Source organism: Tiliqua scincoides, chromosome 6 (assembly GCF_035046505.1).
Source record: "Tiliqua scincoides isolate rTilSci1 chromosome 6, rTilSci1.hap2, whole genome shotgun sequence".
Classification (NCBI taxonomy): domain Eukaryota; kingdom Metazoa; phylum Chordata; class Lepidosauria; order Squamata; family Scincidae; genus Tiliqua; species Tiliqua scincoides.
The window spans coordinates 83,220,426-83,243,890 of NC_089826.1; positions in this window are offsets into that span (position 1 = coordinate 83,220,426).

The window sequence follows — 23,465 nt, forward strand, 5'->3', positions numbered from 1 at the left end:
ACCAATTCAATGATTCCATAACTATCCATCATTATATTAGCAAAGTCTGGGCAGCAGACCCTAATTCATAGACTGTTTTCTTGGGATTTAAATATCTCCAGTTACACTCTCAATGGAATACAGTCTTTGAATATTGTGACTGAATCATTATTCAAAGCAGTCGGGTGAGGGGGGAGAGGCGTGTGCCATTTGATGGAATTGCGTGTTGACTTCAAGAAATTATGGATAAAATTATACAGCTTTACACCAAAAGTGGATAATTTTCCTGCAAGTTGTAGGTGTTTAAGGGTACCCTTGAATAGTGTTACAATGAAATCCATCAATCACCTTCCCAGCAAGTTGAGAAAATGCAGTCACCTTGATCCTGAGCACATATATTTGGAATTAAGCCCCATTGGGTTTAATGATTTTTATCTTACTTCCAAGTAACTGTGTTTTCGGATTATAATCTAAATACAATCTGTTTTAGACCATGTGCCAGAATTACTGTTTTTCTTGGCATTGAGCCCTTTTCATAATTACTGAAATTTGACGGATTTAAGCATGTGCTTAATTCTCTCTGTGAAATCAAAGGGATTTTCAACTGCTTAATTTGGGCTGGATCGAGCCCAGTATTTAGGTGCTGCATTTTGAGAATGCCATACTGCCTTTAATCTTCAAGATCAAAGCTTTTTAATATGGGAGGCTTACAGAAGTACGGTTTGGATCAGTTATACGATCTGGGTTTCAAAAGCCCAGGTTGGCATAGCTGAGCTGATGTGAAATGTAATCATTTTCTGTTTATAATGCTATGTTGCTGAAGTAACAGAAACAGTATCTACGAACAACTGTTATAATAATATAATATGTTAAATTTTATATATAATAATATATCAAATTTATATAGCTCTGTGGAGTGTTAAAAGGATGTCATATACTTGTCCTTAGAAACTCTACAAATGGTCTCCATCAATAACTCATTGACAGCCCAATCCTATCCACACTTTCCTGGGAGTAAGCCCCATTGACTCTAATTGGACTTACTTCTGAGTAGACAATCATGGGCTATGACTCAGGATTAAACCATAGTTCTGTATCAGGTCCCTGAGTGTCCAAACCTCACATTTCCCCTTCCCATGGGGGTGGGGGTGGGGGTGGAAGGACTCTTATCCTGGTTTAAAACAAGCCAGGATTCAATGTGAGGTCTGAACCCAGCAAATTCTGGCTTGGAATGAGAACAAGCCAGGATATGCTACAATCCTAGTTTCATATCCTGACTTGTTTTCAAACTCTGATTTGAACTGGCAAAGATAAAACGCCAAAAGGTGCATTGTGTGCGGAAAGTCCAGATAGGAAGCTTTGCTTGAGATTTGTGCTCAAAAGTTAAATATAACTTTAGTTAAGTGAAATACATCTTTGCTGGAGAAGATGGGAATGGATCCTATAGTTAGTCTGACTGGCTACATGTCTTCTTGTTTGAAGACAGGAGAAAGAGAAGGAAGGCAGGCCTAGGAATTGCACTTTGGGTAAGTAATATAAGTGCATGTATTACTTATTTATGAGAATAGATAAGACAAAGAACCAGGGGACATCCACTAAAATTGAGTGTTGGGAGAGTTAGAATAGACAAAAGAAAATATTTCTTTACTCAGCGTGTGGTTGGTCTGTGGAACTCTTTGCCACAGGATGTGGTGATGGCGACTGGCCTGGACACCTTTAAAAGGGGATTGGACAAGTTTCTGGAGGAAAAATCCATTACGGGGTACAAGCCATGATGTGTATGTGCAACCTCCTGATTTTAGAAATGGGCTATGTCAGATGCAAGGGAGGGCACCAGGATGAGGTCTCTTGTTATCTGGTGTGCTCCCTGGGGCATTTGGTGGGCCGCTGTGAGATACAGGAAGGTGGACTAGATGGGCCTATGGCCTGATCCAGTGGGGCTGTTCTTATGTTCTTATTTTCAAAGAGAATACATCCTACCACTATCTACCTCGTTTTACTACCCCCTGCTCATATGGGCACAATAGTACTTCATTGCTGCTTACTCCAAAAACAAACCAGGATATGCTAGGTTTGGACGTACACAAATTATTTATTTATTTACTTATTTACTTATTTCCCACCTTTCCCATGCCAAGGCAAATGCCCAAGGAGGCTTACAAACTTAGTAAGTTTTTACAATGATTGTTCTACAGGCAGCTTGTAGAACCCTACTCTTCCAGAAGGAATCCTTCATGGTATGGTTGTCACATCTGGGTATGCCTTCTAAATTTCCTGCTGGAGCAGTTTCAGGTCAGCCAAGCTGTAAACAGTGATTCCTCCTGGTTGTGTTGTTTCATGACAGCTTTATCAGCTTTCACTCTCCCATCCAAAATTCAACCAGGACCACTCCTGCTTAGCATTCTTTGGGCTGCCTTTTACTCAACCACTAGACCACACCTGCTGCACAACTAGGTTTCATGGGTAGAATGTGTGAGTAATAGTTGAATCCTGGTTGTGCTCTCCAGCTGAACTAGACTACTATCTGTGAGACAGTAGATGAAGTTTTACTCCAGAGGAACAGATGGAAATCTTGGAGCTGATGTCACACTCAGTTCTTTCTCTATAATCCAGTCGCAATTCTCAAAAGAAAAGAGGTTCAAATATGATTCATATGAAATGAAAAACAGACCAACTTGCCCTCCAATAACTAGAATTCCAAGCTAAACCACCCTTGAATCTGAATCTTAGCTATCACTATCAATAGTCACCGAAAGACTATCCTCCAGGAATTTGCCCAGTTTTAAAAAAATGAACACATATACAAAATGGAGGCTGCTATACACAGCCAGGGCCAGCCCATCCATGAGGCCAGGTGAAGTGGCCACTTCAAGTGGTGAGTCAGGGAGAGAACTGGTGGGATTGCTATGCACCTTGCATATGCCTGCTGCCTCCCATGGCCAACCACAAGCCTGGCTGCTCCACTCTGTTCCCACACCATCCCCTTCTTATCTGCTCTCTCTGGAGAGTGAGTGAGAAGAGAGTGAGGTGATGACTTACCTCCTCCTCCATGGCTGCTGCTGAAGATCTGAATAGCAGAGCTGGAAAAGGAAACCAGGGGGTTGCTGTGATCCTATTCCCAGTCAATTTCCTTATCAGGAAGGGGGTAATCACGACCACTGCCACATCCCTCTGCTTCCTCCACCTTTTCTCCTCATGCATCATCTACCACTTTTTCAAAATATGCCAGTAGTTCCCAAACATACCTGGGTCACGACACCCTGCAGCCTCTTCTTCCTGGCTCAGATGGGTATCGCCATCTGGGAACTTGTGAAATATCACAAGATCCAAGACAGTGGTGCCCAAGTCTCATGAGATTTGGGGAATCACCATCTTGAACTTCATAAAATTTCACTTGATCCAAGATGGTGGTACCCAAATCTCACAAGATTTGGGCACCGTCATCTTGGATCTTGCAAGACTTTGCAAGATCCAAGATGGTGGTGCCCAGGGGAACAGGTAGGAGGATCCACTGTGGACATCCGGCAGTGCCCCTCTGAGTGTGCCATGAGGCCCTAAGGCATTGCAGAACACACTTTGGGAACGCCTGAAATAGATTGAGGAGGAAGGTTCTTCTTCCAGCATTTTTCTATCCTAAAGAAATGGCTGCAAGCAGAGAAAGAAAGGAGGAGGCCATTATTGGGTGTACTCACTGATGCTCATGCCCAAACAGAGTGGGAATTCACGCACTTCTTTGGCTTGGGCCAGGTCTGGCTGGCAACCAGATACCTACCTGGGCAGGAGGTCTGGCCTAGAGGGTAGATTCTCCGTTAGCCCGAAGATAGCATCAGAAGGTTGCCATTTCGAGGACACTGGCAGCTCCCTGAACGGCTGAGAATGGCGAGACCTTGAAGCAGCTGACAAGCCGAGCTGAGTGATTCCACCTGCTCTTGGTGTGAGCAAGAAGCGTCTTGGCTGCCCTTCATGTGAGAGATGGAGCTGCTTGTCAGCCTGTGTGGGAGAACTGGAGGCCAGAAGTGAGACCAAACCAGGAAGATCCATTCTGAAATGTTGTTGGTTTTTGAAAGAGAGAACCTCTATGATTGTCAAAATCCCCTTGAGGGATTTAGAAACACCTGCCTATGTAAAGCGCCTTGAATAAAGTCAGAGGAGTAAACCGATGACCAGAAAGGCAGTATATAAATACCTGGTTGTTATTATGATTATTATTACCTGACAGTCAAGAGAAATGAGCATACACGTTCTGTTGGAAAAGGGGGTTGGCTCCAGCAAGCGGAGTAATCAGCAGAAGACCCCTTTCCCTGTGTTTAAGATGGGACTCGTCAGCCTGGGAAGGCAGCTCATCTGAGAGAAGGAAAACTCTGATCCCAAACTTCCACTGCCTTGTGGCTACATCCAGTTATGGAAAAGGCTTCAGGAGTCAACCTCGAGGCAAAATCCGGAGCCGGAGACCCTGAGGCAGTTCACAGCTGAACACAGTCACGTTCTGGCAACTCCTGCGACGCCGCCGGAACCAACCGTATTGGCCTCTGCCTTTCCGTTGGACCATTTCAGCAATGTGGAGAGGGGGGATTTGCTGCATGGGTAACAGCCTATCCTCCATATCTACTCTACCCAGGCTTCGCGCACTGGAGAGGACACTCTGTTCCAGAACCACCATTCAGAGCGTGACACCATAGTCTTCCGAGACTGAAGGATGCCAACAACAAGTAATTCCATCACTCAGCTAGTTTGTTGCTCTCAATAAACACACAGGAGCAGAGGCAGTAGTTTCAAAAACCTACTTTACACACCGTCTCTTAAAACATACACACCTTCTGAAGTATCGGAGGCACCTATAACTTAAGAAACAGAGGACCCTACAGCTGTTCTGAGGAACTAAAGGGAGGTTGGTGCTCTTCAGGAATGGCTGACTACCTTTGAGAAAAATAGCTCAGCAACATGAATGCTACTCTTTCTGTGGTCAGAGAAAGGGAGGGAAAAACAGGAACATGTGCAAGGGAGTACTCAACAGACACACCTGCTGCTGGCATCACAGCGGGCAGGCAAGGAGTTTCTTAAAGAGGGTGCAAAGCATTAAGTTTTGCAAGGAGCCTCACCGTGGCATGCAAACGACCCCTCCCTCTCCCCATCGGAGCCATTCCAGGCAAGGGGAGCAAAACGATGGTGTACGCCTGGCTCCAAAGGGGAGAAGGAGGGGCCGCTTGCACGGTGTGGTGAGGGTCCCTGCGAAACTTAGTGTTTTGCACCCCCTCTAGCTACGCCACTGCAGCAACCAGACAATGTCCCCCCTTCCCCGAGTCCTGCAGGTGGTGTTGCACCCACATTCCAAAAGTTCTGTGTACTTATTTCAGACAAAATGTTTTGGGAGGATGAAAGGGGGATGCACCGTAGGCACTCGCCTATAAGTCGATCTCACAGATAAGTCGAGGGCAAGTTTTGACAAAAAATAATAGAATTTTCTACGACCCTCGGATAAGTCAGGGGTTAAACTTAGGGGGGTGTCTGACTATAGTTTTGTCTGATTTTACCCAAGGCCAGATCCTGAAAAATAACTTACCACTAATTGTTACCTAAGAACTGTACAGTCTCTAATTTATTAAAAACATAGTAAAAGATCATAAGATACATTTTTATTCTTTTTAAATTCTGGTCTTCAACACCTTTTTGTAAATACTATCCATGCACTGTAAACAACATACCAGTAGAACAGTGGTTCCCAGTCTGGGATTCATGTACCCCCGGGGGCACTCAACAGGACCTTTAGGGGTACTTGAAAAAGAATGGTATAATGGCAGAAAAAGGCAGGTTGTGCTCCAGAATTCTTTGCAGGGCCAGTAAGGCAGGAAGGAAGGTAGCTAGTTGGCTGTGAAAACCCCACCAATAGCTAGTTTTTGGTCAACAATTCATCTATGAACCAGTGATTGAAAACCAGCACAGTAAAAAAGCTGAAACATAATATGGAAAGTGATCAATCACCCAGAATTTCTCAGCACACTTCTGGTGCAAAACAGTGCAAAGGCAGAATCTTCTGTTCTTCAAACAGATAAAAAGAGAAAACACTGTGATAAATACATGAAGTCTGGGCTTTCATATAGAGAAGATGAGGGCTTGTATTATTAATTATAAACATTTTGCTAATATGAAGGGTACAATTTATGGAAATAGGCTGCCAAGGGATATGCAAGTGAAAAGGGTTGGGAACCACTGCAGGAAAACTATGAATCAAATCCACCTTTAAGGTGTCTAGTGTGTTAAGCCAGAAGCTCTACGTACAACATACAACCCATAACACATAACTGGGAGTGTGCAATTCAGTTCACAGCAGAGAGATGCAGCTGCATATATTTGCAACCCTTTTTACTCAGAAGTAGACCCACTGCTTTCCATGGGTGTTATTCTTAAGTAATGGTGCACTGAATTGTAGCCTGGGACTTTGCTTCAAATGGGAAGGAGGATCCCATCCTGGTGTTGGAAAAAAAAAAAACAGATCTCTGCTAAATGATCTCTGCTAAAACCTTTGCAAAACAGAACCAGGCAAACAGCATTTGCAAAATGGAAGAGGAGAATAAAAAGTTAACTTTGGCTGGAATTTCCCAGTGAGAAAATAAGCTCTGCATTGCTTCTAATGACCCGCAAGAAAGGAAACTGTTCAGAGTTGAAAGGCTCTGCCCTCTGGTTAAGAACATAGGAACATAAGAACAGCCCCACTGGATCAGGCCATAGGCCCATCTAGTCCAGCTTCCTGTATCTCACAGCGGCCCACCAAATGCCCCAGGGAGCACACCAGATAACAAGAGACCTCATCCTGGTGCCCTCCCTTGCATATGGCATTCTGACATTCTGATTGACCCGGAGATAAGGCGAAGTGAGAATTAGAGCTGGATTACTTGGCAGAAATTTCATGTGCTATAGGCGAGTATCTACGGTAATCATTTTGATATAATGATTTTGTGTTATCATTAGTGAATTTGCTATTGTGGAATCCAGTGAATGAGTGCTTTAGAAGAGGATTGGCTGTAGAGACCCTGGATTCTTACATGATCTCCTGTCCCAAAACCACCATCCTGGTCACTGAGGGAAAATAGTTGCCATTCCTGTCATTTAAATTGCTATAAGTTTATACGTTAGCTCTTTGCTTTGTGGAGTTTTCTTATACTGAACTGAATGGTACGGAGTAGATCATCTAAAGCTTCCCACCCAAAAAAGCTCAGTTATTAATAACATGTTATCCAAGTGTACATGCTGACCCTGTACACTCATCTAAGTGAAATTTTGTGTCAACAGAACTACACTTCCTTTCAATGTCTGGTTAACTGAATGTTCTGGAGGCTGTTGCTGGCCCTGTGCGTAAATGAATACATATGGACATTTACCTCATAACCAAATAGACCTTAACCAAACAAAATGTGCAGTAGCAGAAGGATTAGGGGGAGATTCTGAAATGGTTACTGGCTTGATCCATGATCTGCCACTGCTGCAAAAATAACAGTGCCGTGTTTATTTGCTCCAGGGGCTTGTTAGACCACCAAAGTGGATTCAACCTGTGAGAATCCGATTGAACTCTCTGAGGTAAATGGCAACAGTACTGGGTAGTTAAGATACTGAAGGTTCCACAGTGGAGACGTGGGTGATTCCTTCCTTACGAGGAAAGGCCACGATATTTGGGCCTCTTCAGCCTAGAAAAGAGACGCCTGAGGGGGGACATGATTGAGACATACAAAATTATGCCGGGGATGGACAGAGTGGATAGGGAGATGCTCTTTACACTCTCACATAACACCAGAACCAGGGGACATCCACTAAAATTGAGTGTTGGGAGAGTTAGAACAGACAAAAGAAAATATTTCTTTACTCAGCGTGTGGTTGGTCTGTGGAACTCCTTGCCACAGGATGTGGTGATGGCGTCTAGCCTGGACGCCTTTAAAAAGGGATTGGACACGTTTCTGGAGGAAAAATCCATTACGGGGTACAAGCCATGATGTGTATGTGCAACCTCCTGATTTTAGAAATGGGCTATGTCAGAAGGCCAGATGCAAGGGAGGGCACCAGGATGAGGTCTCTTGTTATCTGGTGTACTCCCTGGGGCATTTGGTGGGCCGCTGTGAGATACAGGAAGGTGGACTAGATGGGCCTATGGCCTGATCCAGTGGGGCTGTTCTTATGTTCTTATGTGTAAGTAAGTATGTGTATGTGTATGTTCTTATGGTCTTATGTGTAAGTAAGTATGTGTATGTGTTTCCCCTGGGGGCTGGGGATAAGAATAGGCCCTCGGTTTGGCTGTACTTGTCGTAAGAGGCGACTGAACAGCCACCGGGTAGATGGGACTCGTCAGCCTGGGAAGGCAGCTCATCTGAGAGAAGGAAAACTCTGATCCCAAACCTCCACTGCCTTGTGGCTACATCCAGTTATGGAAAAGGCTTCAGGAGTCAACCTCAAGGCAAAATCCGGAGTCCCTGAGGCAGTTCATGGCTGAACACAGTCACATTCTGGCAACTCCTGCGACGCCGCTGGAACCAACCGTATTGGCCTCTGCCTTTCCATTGGACCATTTCAGCGGCGTGGAGAGGGGGTATTTGCTGCATGGGTAACAGCCTATCCTCCATACCTACTTTACCCAGGCTTCGCGCACTGGAGAGGACACTCTGTTCCAGAACCACCATTCAGAGCGTGACACCATAGTCTTCCAAGACTGAAGGATGCCAACATGTGTAAGTACAATATGCTTATTTCAAAAGTAGCTCCTTGCATAGTACATTCCTATGCATGTTTATTGTGAAGTAACGGCCCAATCCTAAAGGTAGGGGCGCTGACATGGCTACCGTAAGTGCCAAAGCGGCTACCGCTGCATCCTGTAGCCCTATAGCAACGGCTGGAGGTCTCCTCAGGGGAAGGGGGGATTTTAAAGCCCCAACGGGGCTTATTATGTCTGTCCTGATTATTTTGCTGGCACAGACTTGAGAGACTCCATGTTGGGCCTTCCAGCCTGACCCAGAGCTCAGAATCTGGCGAAACAGAGCTCCATCAGTCCTGTCCCCCTTCTGCCCTGATTCCTCCCCCTGCCTTGCCCTCCCTGTCCCTGAGGCCCTCACCACTGCCCGGCGCACTTAACTAGCTCCAGGTGGCATCTGGCCAGCACTGGGCTCAGTGCTGACTGGTTCTGGGCCAGCACCAGCACTGACTTGGTGCAGGGTGTTGCAGGCATGCCTTACGGCACTTTTGCGACACCCAGCTCCAGTGATACACTTGTGCCGCCAGGACTAAAGAGCTCAGGATTGGGCTCTAAGTTTATGGAGGTTTACTCTAGAGTTAGCAGCTTTTCTTTCCCTTCTCCATCTTCCCGTGTTTTCCCTTGTGGAAGTCTGTGGAACTCCTTGACACAGGTTGTGGTGATTGCATCTGACCTAGATACCTTGAAAAGCAGATTGGACACATTTCTGGCAGAAAAGTCCATCACGGTTTACAAGCCATGATAGGTATGTGCAACCTCTAGGTTTTAGAAGTGGGGTACCTCTGGCATCTGGTAGGCCACTGAGATATAGGAAGCTGGACTAGATGGGCCCTTGACCTGATCCAGTGGGACTCTTCTTATGTTCTCCATCCTCTGCCTACCTCCATCTGTATCACCTATGGGTGAGTAACCGAATTGTATGGGCAATAGGTAAGGAAGAACTGCCCACATGAGACTTATGCAAGCAGTTTTTTCTCTCCCCCTGCCAGTCAATCTGCTTGCCCAACTGGCTGGAGGTGTGGGGAAAGAAAGTGAGACCGGGATGAGATTTGCACTACTCCTCTCTCCTTCTCCCATGATGACGTACAAAATAACTTTTCAAACTTGTGGTATGTACATGTGCACAAGCTGGTGTTGGTGGCTCAGAAACTGAGCTGAAAATCAGGATTTCTCCAGTTCAGCTCTTGCTCTTTGCTGCCAACGCACAAAGCGTTCTGGCAACACAAGGTCCTTTACAACAGCAGAAAAGTCAGGCTGCCGTTGTGTACTTCCAGGTCACTGCTGCAAACTGGCAGTGATGCGCTCAGCAGCAGCTCCAGAGACCTCCATCAACCCTGTTAAGTTGGCAGCGGATGCATGTCATGGGTGGCGAGGGGGATGGAGGGGTGGATCTTAGCAGCCCCAGCTTGTGCAAGATATGCCCCCAGCATATGAGCTTGCGCTCAGGGCCCCCAGCAACCCAGTGACAGCCAGGGATGGGCATTTGGGTTGACTTAACTCGAGTTGCACTAAGTGGCTGTTTTTGACTACTCAAGTCACGGATGTCACTGACACGTGACTAGATTTGAAACTCGGGCTCAGTGACTTCAGCGCATCCCTATTGCCAGCACTGAGGAGACACATTCAGATTTCTTTTGTCACACTAATCTCAGGCCCTGTGCAGGCTGACAACTCATTTATAATGCTCCCGTATCATTTGGAAACCACGTCTGAATATGTGCATATTCAGACAAGAATTGGGGAGATTTTTGTCTTTCATTTTTTAAAATTAACATTATTTTATGTTAATGTGCTATAAAGCTGTTCTATTTTTCCCCTTCACTGACCAAAGCAAATGCTGGGAAAGCTCACTTATGTCCAGTCTGGGCCAATACTGACCAAACTGAAATGAGATGGTGGCACAAAACAAGGACTACACCTGCCTTTGAGCAGGCACACTCTACAGGACACTCCACCAGAGGACTCTCAAACAAGTTGGAAGGAAGTCCACCATAATGATGAAGAGTCCTCTGGATTCACACTGACCGCAGACAATGCGATTTGCTTTTTTCCCCTGACGTTAGCAAAATATCACATGAGATTGTAACTCCCAAAAACGTGATGCAAGTTTGCTTTAATGGCTCTCACCTGTTTTCTACCTAATGATCACCATGGCAGCCCTGAAATGAAACCGTTAGTACCCAGCTAGCAAATAAATCTGTCGAGAAGACAGAAATATGGGGAAATAGGGTACCAGTGTAAGCATATCTGTGCAAGCAAAGAAGGCAACATCTCACTCATTTTCTTCGAAAAACAGGAGATCTCCCGCTTTACTGAAACCTATTTCTAAGCCACCTCCAGGCTGCTTCACATATACCAGTCCGCCATTACGTAAAATACTTAAAGCATATTGTCTACCGTAAAAATTCCAAGCGGCTTCTTTTGCATCCAATGAATATTCATTGAGAAGTTCATTGGTGAATGCCTATTCAAAAACTGAGAGATCAAAAGGCAACTGTGTCAATTTTGTCCTTTTTTCTGGGCTGACTGCTATTTTTTGATGTAATAAATTGCCAATTTTGGAAGGGATAAAGAACAGAAATGGCAACGTGTATGCCTTTCAGGCGACTTTTGACTGTGCCATTATGAATAGTCTCCCGACAAACAGTTTTGCAGGGCCATTCAGATACACCAGATAGACTTCTAATTGAGAAGCATGCAAATCACCATATCCAATGGTCAGACAGCTGCTCGCTGGCTTTCGGAATAATTAGGATCCACTGACCATCTCGCATTTTTGTGGAACTCAAACATGTCTACAGTTTGCCTGGCCTTCCTCCCCCACAACCACCTCACCCTGCTTTAAAAAAAATCCCACTAACAGAACATGTTTCATTCACTCATAAATGTCTAACAAAACCAGTTTCTCATTGCTACCAAATGTTTTGTATCATATCTAAGGAATGAAAACCAGGTACATGTGCCATTCCCCCCCCCCAACTCCTGCATAAAAGATTCCACTGCTGTTCTTAATGTCTTGAAAATTATCAAATTATCTCAGAAATAGCAGTTATCATCAACTCCAAACACTCTTGTGCAGTTAGAGGACAGTTTGTGACACGTCCATCAAAAATGTGTCACCCTCACCAATGGCATGGGAAAGTACCACTCAGTCCTTTCCATTCATGCTCAAAAGGATCCCCACAAACTGCTTTCCTACGTACAAGGGGAAAAGATATAGGGTCTTCATATATTTTCCCCAGTGGATATACAACCAGCTTGAGGAGGACAATCTTGAGCAGACAAGTGGCAGGAAGAGAGACAATTAAGCAGAACCTCCCCTGCCAATTCATGGCTGCTTCCTACAGTGAGTTTTCAAATATAAAAAGAAAACAAGAAAGAAACCGTGCTGGGAGGCTGTTCCCCTCCTGCATAATGTCTAGTTCACTCCATTGCAAGGGCGAACATGCACATTTGTAAAGCTTTCCATATTTTGCTGGCACTGTGCCTTGGAAACAAGCATCCAGTGCTTTACAATAGCAAAATTATGCTTATGAACCATTTCACTTCCTTGTGACAAAGAATCAGCCCTGGATGAAGTGATACACACAGAACTAGGCCAAGGACATTGGGGTACAGTTTTAGCCTGTCCCCAATAGTCCTTCATGAGCCCCCCCCCTTTTCTTAATTTTTTTCTTAAATGGTTGTTGGCAACCTTCAGTCTCGAAAGACTCTGGTATCGCGCTCTGGATGGTGGTTCTGGCACAGTGTCTAGTATGGCTGAAAAGACCGATTCGGGAGTGACAATCCCTTCTTAAAGTGTTACAGCAAATGGCACTTTCAGGGTTAAGTAGTCACTTCGGGTGGGCAATTCTGGGCAGGAAAACAGTATAGAACTAAAATGTCAAGTGAGCCCCTACCTCCAGCCATTGTCTCAGTCAAAATCATGACCTGCACAACTGCAAGTTAACTGAAGCCCCTAACCCAACATTTTCAATGTTCTTCTCATGGCACACTGACCTCTATGGTCTTCTCTATGGGTCTTCACCTCTTGTGATGTCATTTCCAGCTTCTGGGAAATTCTTTTAGATCCTGCGGCTCTGTTTCTAGGACAACTGTCTGTAGTAACAAATCATCTGTCCCTCTTCCTCCTCCAGTTCTACAGACAGTTGTGCTAGAAACAGAGCTGCAGAACCCAGAAGAGATTTTCAGTGACTTTCAACCTCCTGAGCTCCTAACACCTGCAGCACACCTATGGACCTTTTGCAACACAACAATGTGCTGTGGCACACCGGCTGAAAATCAGGGTTCTAGATGACATATTCAACATTTCATCTAGAATGGCCCTCAGCACCAGAGGCTTCTATGAGATGCAGAACCATATCAGCCCTTTTCAGATATTAAACTCCTGACATATTGGTTAGAACAGCTTTCTTGAAGAAGTTCCCTGAAACAGAAGGTCAAAATGAACTCTGGTCAGAGACAAGGCGGTGGCAAAATGACCATTGGTATTGAGAACACCTGGCTCACTGGAGACACTTCCTGCACAAGCTCCACTGAGCACATGCTCAGTTTGTTCTCCCACAAATCCCATTCTTCTCAATGGCACATGAACAGGAGACATTTCCAGCGAGGCATGCCCAGTGTGATAAATAGGCACCTGGCAACTGCAGAAAGGACCTTCCAACTCTTTCCACATACCTTCTGAAACTCTCCCGAGGGGAAAGCAAGCCGTTATCTGCTTTCCTTTAAAAAGGCCTTTTACTTTCCTTTTAAAATGTAGAGAGTCATTCATTTTTATTGAAGGGACTAATGCTTTACATTTAGACCAAATTGGAAAGGAGATGCTTAAGGGTAACTGGGTGATGAAAGGACTACATTAGTGTACAAGTCCAAAGGCTGCTGTTTCTTATTTGTAATGCTGAAATTCACATGCGAGTCATATTTAAGCTATCAATGGTGGCGCCCAGGGAATATACAGTCAAATTGCCTTAAGTAACAAAATACTTTTATCAAATCACCAGATGGCCCTGTACTCCAAAACAACATTTTCCTGAAGATCATAGATTGGCTATGCCTCCCTTTGCTTTGCAGGATGGGGTGGGCCAAGAATCAACCCATTTTGTTTTTGTTTTCCAACACTGTCAAGACTCCTTATCAACACCTGTAGATAGGAAAAAGGGCAGAGTTCCTGGCAGTGTGAAAATTGCTCTCTGCATGTACTTCAGTATGCATGGGGGAAGGCTCACTTCAAGCCTTATAGTTACTACGGGTAGAACATGGGGGAGGAGCTTACCATTGCAGTGCCACCCATGGATATTCACAGAACCCTGGTTAACATCTAAGAAAGGCATGTGTTGCACCTTGTGGGGATTGCACTCATGATTGCACGACCATGTTCTTTCTTCAGGTGTTTTTGCTGAAGATGGCTTCTTGAGCATTACAGTGTTCTGAGACACACCCATCTCCTGCTACAATTTATGGGTTTCAGTCCTGTGGATTGAATGATGGTGTGTTTGTGTGAGGTTTTTATTACAGCACTACAATCGATGTAGTACAATCAATGTAATTTATTACAATCGATGGCTCCACATCAGACCCCTTTGACATCCGAAGCGGAGTGAAGCAGGGCTGTGTTCTTGCGCCAACCTTGTTTGGAATTTTCTTCGCTGTCCTGCTGAAGCAGGCCTTTGGAACTGCAACAGAAGGCATCTATCTCCAGACCAGATCAGACAGAAAGCTCTTCAACCTCTCCAGACTGAGAGCAAAGTCCAAAGTTCAGCTGAAATGTCTGCGTGACTTCCTCTTTGCCGACGATGCAGCTGTCACTACCCACTCTGCCAAAGATCTCCAGCAGCTCATGGATCGTTTTAATAACAACAACAACAACAACAACAACAACAACAACAACAACAACAACAACCAACAGGTATTTATATACTGCCTTTCTTGGTCTTTATTCAAGACTTTATTCAAGGCGGTTTACATAGGCAGGCTTTATTAAATCCCTATTAAATAGGGATTTTTACAATTTCAAAGAAGGTTCTTTCTTTCAAGAACGACTGCATTCAGGTGTTTCATTCCGATCTGGCTTCACATCCTGGCCTCCATCCTCCCACGCTCAGAGCAGATGGAATTGCTCGGCTTCAGCTTGTCAGCTGCTCCAAGGTCGCACGGTGCCGGTGGCCTCGAACTGGCGACATTGTGGATGTTATCTTCAGGCAGACGGAGGCTCTACCCTCTAGACCAGACCTCCTGCCTCCTGTTTTAGCAAGGCCTGCCAAGATTTTGGACTGACGATCAGCCTTAACAAAACACAGGTCATGGTTCAGGATGTGGACTCACCTCCCTGCATTACAATCTCTGCGCATGAACTGGAGGCTGTCCATGACTTTGTGTACCTTGGCTCAACGATCTCCGACACTCTTTCTCTCAATACCGAGCTAAACAAACACATCGGTAAAGCAGCTACCACGTTTTCCTGACTCACAAAGAGAGTCTGGTCCAACAAGAAGCTGACGGAACATACCAAGATCCAGGTCTACAGAGCTTGCGTCCTGAGTACACTTCTGTACTGCAGCGAGTCATGGACTCTTCGCTCACAACAGGAGAGGAAACTGAACGCTTTCCACATGCGCTGCCTCCGACGCATCCTCGTCATCACCTGGCAGGACAAAGTTCCAAACAACACAGTCCTGGAACGAGCTGGAATCCCTAGTATGTATGCACTGCTGAAACAGAGACGCCTGCGTTAACTCGGTCATGTCGTGAGAATGGATGATGGCCGGATCCCAAAGGATCTCCTCTATGGAGAACTCGTGCAAGGAAAGCACCCTACAGGTAGACCACAGCTGCGATACAAGGACATCTGCAAGAGGGATCTGAAGGCCTTAGGAGTGGACCTCAACAGGTGGGAAACCCTGGCCTCTGAGCGGCCCGCTTGGAGACAGGCTGTGCAGCATGGCATTTCCCAGTTTGAAGAGACACTTGGCCAACAGTCTGAGGCAAAGAGGCAAAGAAGGAAGGCCCATAGCCAGGGAGACAGACCAGGGACACACTACACTTGCTCCCGGTGTGGAAGGGATTGTCACTCCCGAATCGGCCTTTTCAGCCACACTAGATGCTGTGCCAGAACCACCATCCAGAGCGTGATACCATAGTCTTCCGAGACTGAAGGTTGCCAACAACAAGGCTGTAGTGTAACCCGTTCCCCAGTATCCAGCATATTTTAATGTCAGTTAAAAAACAGCCAATTCTTGGTAGTGTGAGGGACAAATGGAATTTAATTCTAAGAGATAATCTGGAATATTCCTGATGAGCTAGATGTAAACTGCAATCACATGCCTGTCCAGGATACTGTAGTACAGCAAATCCCAAGCTGGCATAAAGGAAACCATGGTTTTTCCATGGTCTGTGGTGGCTAGCCCCCCAAATCTTTGTTCGGTGATTCACTGCTCTTTGTGAGAGGAGGAGGGAAATGGCAAAACAAATATTTTGCTAAAACGTTTTCAGAAAGGCCCATTGGAATCTTAAATGGTTCTTATTTGGTGTGCTTTGCATAATTTGCTACACTAAATACAAACCAGATTGCTGCTGCAGCTGTAAATGCACAAGCTATGATTCAGAGTTTCACAGGGAGATGTTGCTGGCTAATTCAGTGTCAGTACAAGAAAACGGAAATGGTAATAACTGGGTCCAATGAGGCAGGCTAGTAGTGCAATTCAAATAAGGCAAGGCTGAATCCTCTGGAGGAGTGACATCAGATTCACTCTCCTGGCTGTCTTTATGCTCTTTGACAAAGTTCATTGTGATTAATCCATTACAAGGTGAAAAGAGCAATCGAGTGTTTTGTGAAATTGAAAACACGCAGGGGTAAGCCGCCTGGAGAATTTCTCTCTTGCTGGAATCAGAGTCAAGAGCTTTCTCTAAGAGAGGAAGCAACTTTTAAGGAGGGATCCGTGCTCGTGGAATGTTCCCTCCATCCACTTTTGATACTGATAAACAATGGTAAAGCAGTGGTGTACAAAGAAGGTGGCTAAGGGGGACCCGGCCTCAGGTGCCAGTCTGCTGGGGGGGGGGGCGGTCCGAGAGTCTGCCCCAACGTGTTTAAACTTCTTTTTCAAGAACTTATTTATTTTAAACTTATTTTTCAATTGTCTATGGCATGATTAGATTTACAAAGTTATATATAAATATACAAATATAAATACAGATGGTGCCTCTGTAGCCATGGGGGATTTGTTCCTGGACCCCCCCCCCCGTGGACACTGAAAACCTCAGATAATTAAATCTGTGGATTTATGGCCTGCTCCATAAAACCACAGTGGCTGTGCTGGGGCCATGCTGAGGTCTGTGGGGGCTGCATGTGGCCTTTATGGGCCCCGGGATGGCCTCTGGAGGTCCTAGAAGGTACTTCCAGTTTTTGACTGAAAACTGGAAGTGCTCTTCTTGGACCTCCAGAGGGCATTCTGGGGCCCATAAAGGCCACATGCTGCCTCTCTCTCTCTCTCTCTCTCTCTCTCTCTCACACACACACACACACACACACACAATCAGATGCCACTTCAGAATTAAAGATGATCAAAGCAATTATGAGCTTCACCAATGCAGCTCAGGGCAGTTCTTATATTGCAGTTTTCACTGATAGGAGAGTTCCTTACAAACAGCTCCTGTGGCAAAAAGGCAATGTGCAAAGCAGCATTTCTGACAGGTGGGATATTTCGTGCATTTGCAGGGCATATACAAGTGTGCAGTCAAACAAACATTTGAGAGGAAGCTATGGCCAGGGCTGGCCCAAGCCCTCCTGATGCCTGTTGCAGCATGCCAAACGCTGCCCCCTTCCCCAATGATGTGCCAGCCTCTGCTCCCCCCACTCTCCAATGTTCTAACTCAGCACTCCCCAACCTTCCACATTTCCTCTTCCTCTCTGACCCCCTCTTCTTTTTCATTCCAGGGAATGGAAGGAGGAGCCGGTAAAGCAAGCAGGCAGACAGAGATGGCCCCCCTTCAATCTGCTGCATCCTTCTACTTTCACTTCCATGGTAAGAGCCAGTCCATCCATGAGGCCATCTGAAATGCTTTTGTGCAGCATTTCTCAACGAGCGGTATGTGAACCACCAGTAGTAAGCTGGATGGTGTCCAGTGGTACGCATGGTACCCCCAGACACTTGCCACCCAGCAGCAAGACCTGTGACTCAATGTGCCAAAGAGTGGGAGGACGTTTGGCTCGTTGGGCAGGGCTTGAGCTCAGTTTTCGCACACTTGGGAAAAGCCCATCCGCCCTGAGTCTCTTACCAGTGTTTGTTGTGCCGTGTCTGGTCTCACAACCCGGAAGTAACTGGCAATGATGTCATTGCCAGTTACTTTGCGAAATGGTACATTGGGGGGGAAGAAGGTTGAGAAATGCTGCCTTGGTGCATTGCCTCTACTCAAAGCACTTGGGACTGGGCAGGCTACAATTTTCAGTGATTAGATCACAGCTGTAATTGACTTTGTAAGTGTCTGCAGGTCAAAATCTTTTCTCAATTTCAGCTGACTTCTGGATGCATTCCGGGGGGGGGGGGCTTTAATGGAGACTGTAGCCCACATGAACCTAAAGTAGCTTTGGCTCTCATTTCCCTGAAGCATTCCAGGCAATAAACTCACTGTATGCAGTGATTTGTGTGGGTTAATAACCCAGCCCCAGACACATTATACAAGCAGTCATAGGTTCCATGTTGGATTGCACACCTCACACCCAAGCACAATTCCCTTTTGCCTGCTTATACTGCAGACTCATGACCAAACTACATGTTACACTTGAGTTCTTTGATCTGTATCCCCAACATAATTGTCTTCTTATAAAAGCAGCCATGCATCTCCTACTTGGAGCAGACTGTAGTACAGGTTCAAATTTCCGGCTACCCCCACACATAGCCAGTCCACATTCCAAATCACACACTCAAAGCAACTTTGGGCACAAACCTACCCTGCGGTGGAACAGGCAAGCCGAGTGGCTTGCGCTGTATCCAGCACAGGATAGGGTCCCAAGGCGGCTCAGCCAGAGGCAAGGGGAAACTTGAGCCACCTCCTGAGGTGGCACAAGTCTGAGGAGAACAGAGTGGTTTCAAGCCACTCCGATCTCCCAGGGAACAGGGGTTGGAATCTGGCATAACTGCCGGATCCCAGCTCCACCTCCCGCTCCCCACCCACCCGCCCATTCATTAGGCGGTTCATTAGGAAAGGTATTGAGAACAAAACAGCTAATATTATAATGCCGTTGTACAAATCGATGGTAAGGCCACAGCTGGAGTATTGTGTCCAGTTCTGGTCGCCGCATCTCAAAAAAGACATAGTGGAAATGCAAAAGGTGCAAAAGAGAGTGACTAAGATGATTACTGGGCTGGGGCACCTTCCTTATGAGGAAAGGCTGTGGAGTTTGGGCCTCTTCAGCCTGGTAAAGAGACGCCTGAGGGGGGGGACATGATTGAGACATACAAAATTATGCAGGGGATGGACAGAGTGGATAGGGAGATGCTCTTTACACTCTCACATAACACCAGAACCAGGGGACATCCACTAAAATTGAGTGTTGGAAGAGTTAGGACAGACAAAAGAAAATATTTCTTTACTCAGTGTGTGGTCGGTCTGTGGAACTCTTTGCTACAGGATGTGGTGATGGCATCTGGCCTGGACGCCTTTAAAAGGGGATTGGACAAGTTTCTGGAGGAAAAATCCATTACGGGGTACAAGCCATGATGTGTGTGCGCAACCTCCTGATTTTAGGAATGGGTTAAGTCAGAATGCCAGATGCAAGGGAGGGCACCAGGATGAGGTCTCTTGTTATATGGTGTGCTCCCTGGGGCATTTGGTGGGCTGCTGCGAGATACAGGAAGCTGGACTAGATGGGCCTATGGCCTGATCCAGTGGGGCTGTTCTTATGTTCTTAACTACAATTCCCAGGAGGCCTTGCAGGTCTCTTGTTATCTGATGTGCTCTCTGGAGCATTTGGTGGGCTGCTGCGAGATACAGGAAGCTGGACTAGATGGGCCATGGCCTGCTCCAGTGGGGCTGTTCTGATGTTCTTATGCCCAGGAACGCCTCTCCTGCCCACCCCAGAGCCTTGCATCGGCCCAGCCAGGCTGACGCAAGCCAAGCATAGGAACCTGATGCTGAGGCTTATGTCAGCCTCTGCAGGCCGGCGCACCTCTGAGCACCAGCCCGGCTTCCTCCCACGGAGGCACAAATGTACCTTATGGCACATTTACAACCCTCCTGGGCCAGCACAAGGGACTTGTGCCAGCCCATGGGCGCCTCAGGATTGCGCCTTTAGATGCAGAGGGAACAGTGGCATAGCTAGAGGGTGGGCAAAACAGTAAGTACTGCAGGTAGTGCAACATCCCGTGTAACCGGCCCCTCCCACTTACTGTCAGAGTTATTTCACACAGTGGCAGCAACTCGCAGGCTCTGAACAAACCAAACACTGTCTCCTGTGCATTGCCATTGCTGCTCTGAATGGCTCTAACAGCATGTGGAAGCGGCAGCTTACACTGTGCGTTGTGGTGCCCCCAGTATTTACCATGCCCCCCTCTAACTATGTTACTGAGAAGGAAGACATGACGCTGCAACTACAACCAAGAGCAGTTCTCACGGTTGGAGATAATTTGAACAGGGCAGTGACACAGAGGGAAGTGTTTGTACCCTCCCTTCCTCACTTCTGTGGCTGCTTTTATGAGAAGAAAATTCCAATCATGAAATTCCAATACAGCTTGAACCTAAAACTAGTTCTGCTGTCTGGGGGAAATCGGTTAATTTTGATGGAATTCCCACTACATCTCACCTGGCAGGATGTAAATTTGGAGAAAAAAAAATGTAAAGAAGGCAAAACTGCTATATATGCCTCTCTCTCTCTCTCTCTCTCTCTCTCTCTCTCTCTCTCTCTCTCTCTCTGGTTGAGTGGGAAAGAGCAGGGAAACTCTTGTTTGATAGTTTACTGTTCCTTTGATTGTGGGTTTAAACATAAAAGAATCTCTGATGCTGTTTAAGATGTGCTAACAGGTCAAAGTGCTTTCAGTTGCTCTAGCCTAATAAAGTTGTAACTATTTGGGGATTTGAAAAGTCTCATGGGTCGGGTAACATATATTAAACAGATTTGGAGCATTTCCCCACTGCAGTTTGGAATCCTTGGTGCATCCGGTCAAAGGGCCTCTCCTCCACATAATTCCAGAATCACAAGTCTGGAAGCATTCTGCTTGTGAAAATGTGAATGGACTTCACATTTCTATGGTGAGAATGCAGAAATCATTCTCATGGTGGAGAAGAGCAAAAGCGAGATCTAGCCACAGGACTAGATTTCTTTAACAACTGTATCGCACAAAGGCTCTAGCAGAAAGCAAAAGCTACAGAAGATAAATTAAAATATCTCAAACCTAAGCTAGGACCAAAAGCACACAGTATAACCGATTGTCCCAGATGTCAACAGCATTATTGGCTTGGCCATGTCGTGAGAATGGATGATGGCCGGATCCCTAAGGATCTCCTCTATGGAGAACTCATGCAAGGAAAGCGCCGTACAGGTAGACCACAGCTGCAATACAAGGACATCTGCAAGAGGGATCTGAAGGCCTTAGGAGTGGACCTCAACAAGTGGGAAACCCTGGCCTCGAGCGGCCCACTTGGAGGCAGGCTGTGCAGCATGGCCTTTCCCAGTTTGAAGAGACACTTGGCCAACAGTCTGAGGCTAAGAGGCAAAGAAGGAAGGCCCATAGCCAGGGAGACAGACCAGGGACAGACTGCACTTGCTCCCAGTGTGGAAGGGATTGTCATTCCCAAATTGGCCTTTTCAGCCACACTAGACGCTGTTCTAGAACCACCATTCAGAGCGCGATACCAGAGTCTTTCGAGACTGAAGGTTGCCAACTAACTAACTATTATGCAGAAACAGAAGCTCAGATTTGGATAGAAGATGCTCACAAAAATTGTAAGCCAGCGTATTACAATGGATATCAATGTGGATATTTTAGGGTGCAATCCTATCATGTACTTGGGTCAATGCAAATCCCTTGGGCTGCCCCAGGAGTGCTGCATAAGTGTCATTTAGCCACCACAGGCACTAGGGACAAGTTGAGTTGTGTCAGCCAAGCTCGTCCAACATAGGGATCTGGGGAGGGGCATGGAAAGTGTGGGGAGAAGGCAGGAGGAAGACGTTTAGAGGCGGGAAGAGGGAGGGCAGCAGGTGTCCCTGGGTGGCCCAGGGCAGTCCCGGGCTGCTCGGATTTGTGCCACCTCCAGAGGTGGCGTGTATCCGAGTAGCCCTATTGGGATTGCAGTGGCTCTCCTTGGGGTAAGAGGAAAAGTTTCCCCTGGCCCATTTGCTTTTATAGTGAATCACCTTGGAAGCCACTTGGTTTGATCCAGCAAGAGAGAATCACCTGTGAAACCAGCCTATGTTCTTTATTGCGCAGGCAATATCAATGCTTACAATGTTCAACCAGGCACCACTCAGCTGGTTGGATGTGTCATTTGATGCCTGTGGATCTCTAACAAGGATCAATTACTCCAGATAACTAGAGCTGAGTTGAGACCATTGTATTGCTGAATCTTAACCAAAAATATATCTTGGAGCAAGTCATTGGACATTTGTCATCCTTCTTATGGATATGGTGCCCCTGATGTTAACATTATTTATTTATCCGTCACATGTACAGTAGTACCTCCCATAAGGTTGCTTCAGAACACATGAACTTTGTCCCATAGTGATAGGCAGCTATTCTAACAAATGGAAGCAGGGCATTCTGGACCAGTCAGTTCCTGTTTCCTGCGTGGAAGATTAACAACGTATTCTATAGTGCTGTTTTCCGTAGCGCTTGACTTCCTACAACAGATCCCCCATTTTATGAGAGGTATTACTGTAGATCCCATCTCTCTTTCATCATGAAAGATCTTGTACATGAGGTCTCCAGAAAGTCACCCATCCAGGCACTGACCAGACCTAGTCCTGCTTAGTTTCAGCAAGGTAGCTGCATCAGGTGTCCACGCCATGGAACAATGACAGCATTGTTAAAATGGACTTCATTGACATAGACCAGGGGTTCTCAAACTTTGTTACTGCAATCCTTAAAAATAAAACAAGTTGGCCCTCCTTATCCATGGGTTTGGAACCCACAGATTTCATTTACCGTGGGTCCCTGACCCATGCCCCAAGGGACTCACCTGAATGCCTCCCAGTGGCATGCCTTCTGGTCACAACTGGGAGGTGTTCTGAGGCACAGAGAGGCTACACATGTCCTATGCATACCTCAGAAGGCCTCCCAGAGGTTTCTCAGAGGCACTTCTGGTATGATGAAAATTGTGGATCTCAGTACCCATGGTTCAGTATCCATGGAGGAGTCTGGGAACAGAACCCCTGTGGATACTAAGGGCCAACCTCGTATATTCAGTAGGGGTCCCCATATCTACAGGTCCTTTATCCATGGTTTCAGCTATTTGTAGGTCAAAAATATTAGAACAAAATTCAGGAAATTCATCTTCCTTCCGCTTGGCTCACCGACACTGCTCTTTGCGTGACTGCATAGTATGGCTCACCTGAATCACCATGTTCAGCAGCACTGTGCAGTCCGGCAGTACTTTACCAGCTAGTGGCTTTACTTATGAGGAAAGGCTACGGCATTTGGGCCTCTTCAGCCTAGAAAAGAGACACCTGAGGGGGGACATGATTGAGACATACAAAATTATGCAGGGGATGGACAGAGTGGATAGGGAGATGCTCTTTACACTCTCACATAATACCAGAACCAGG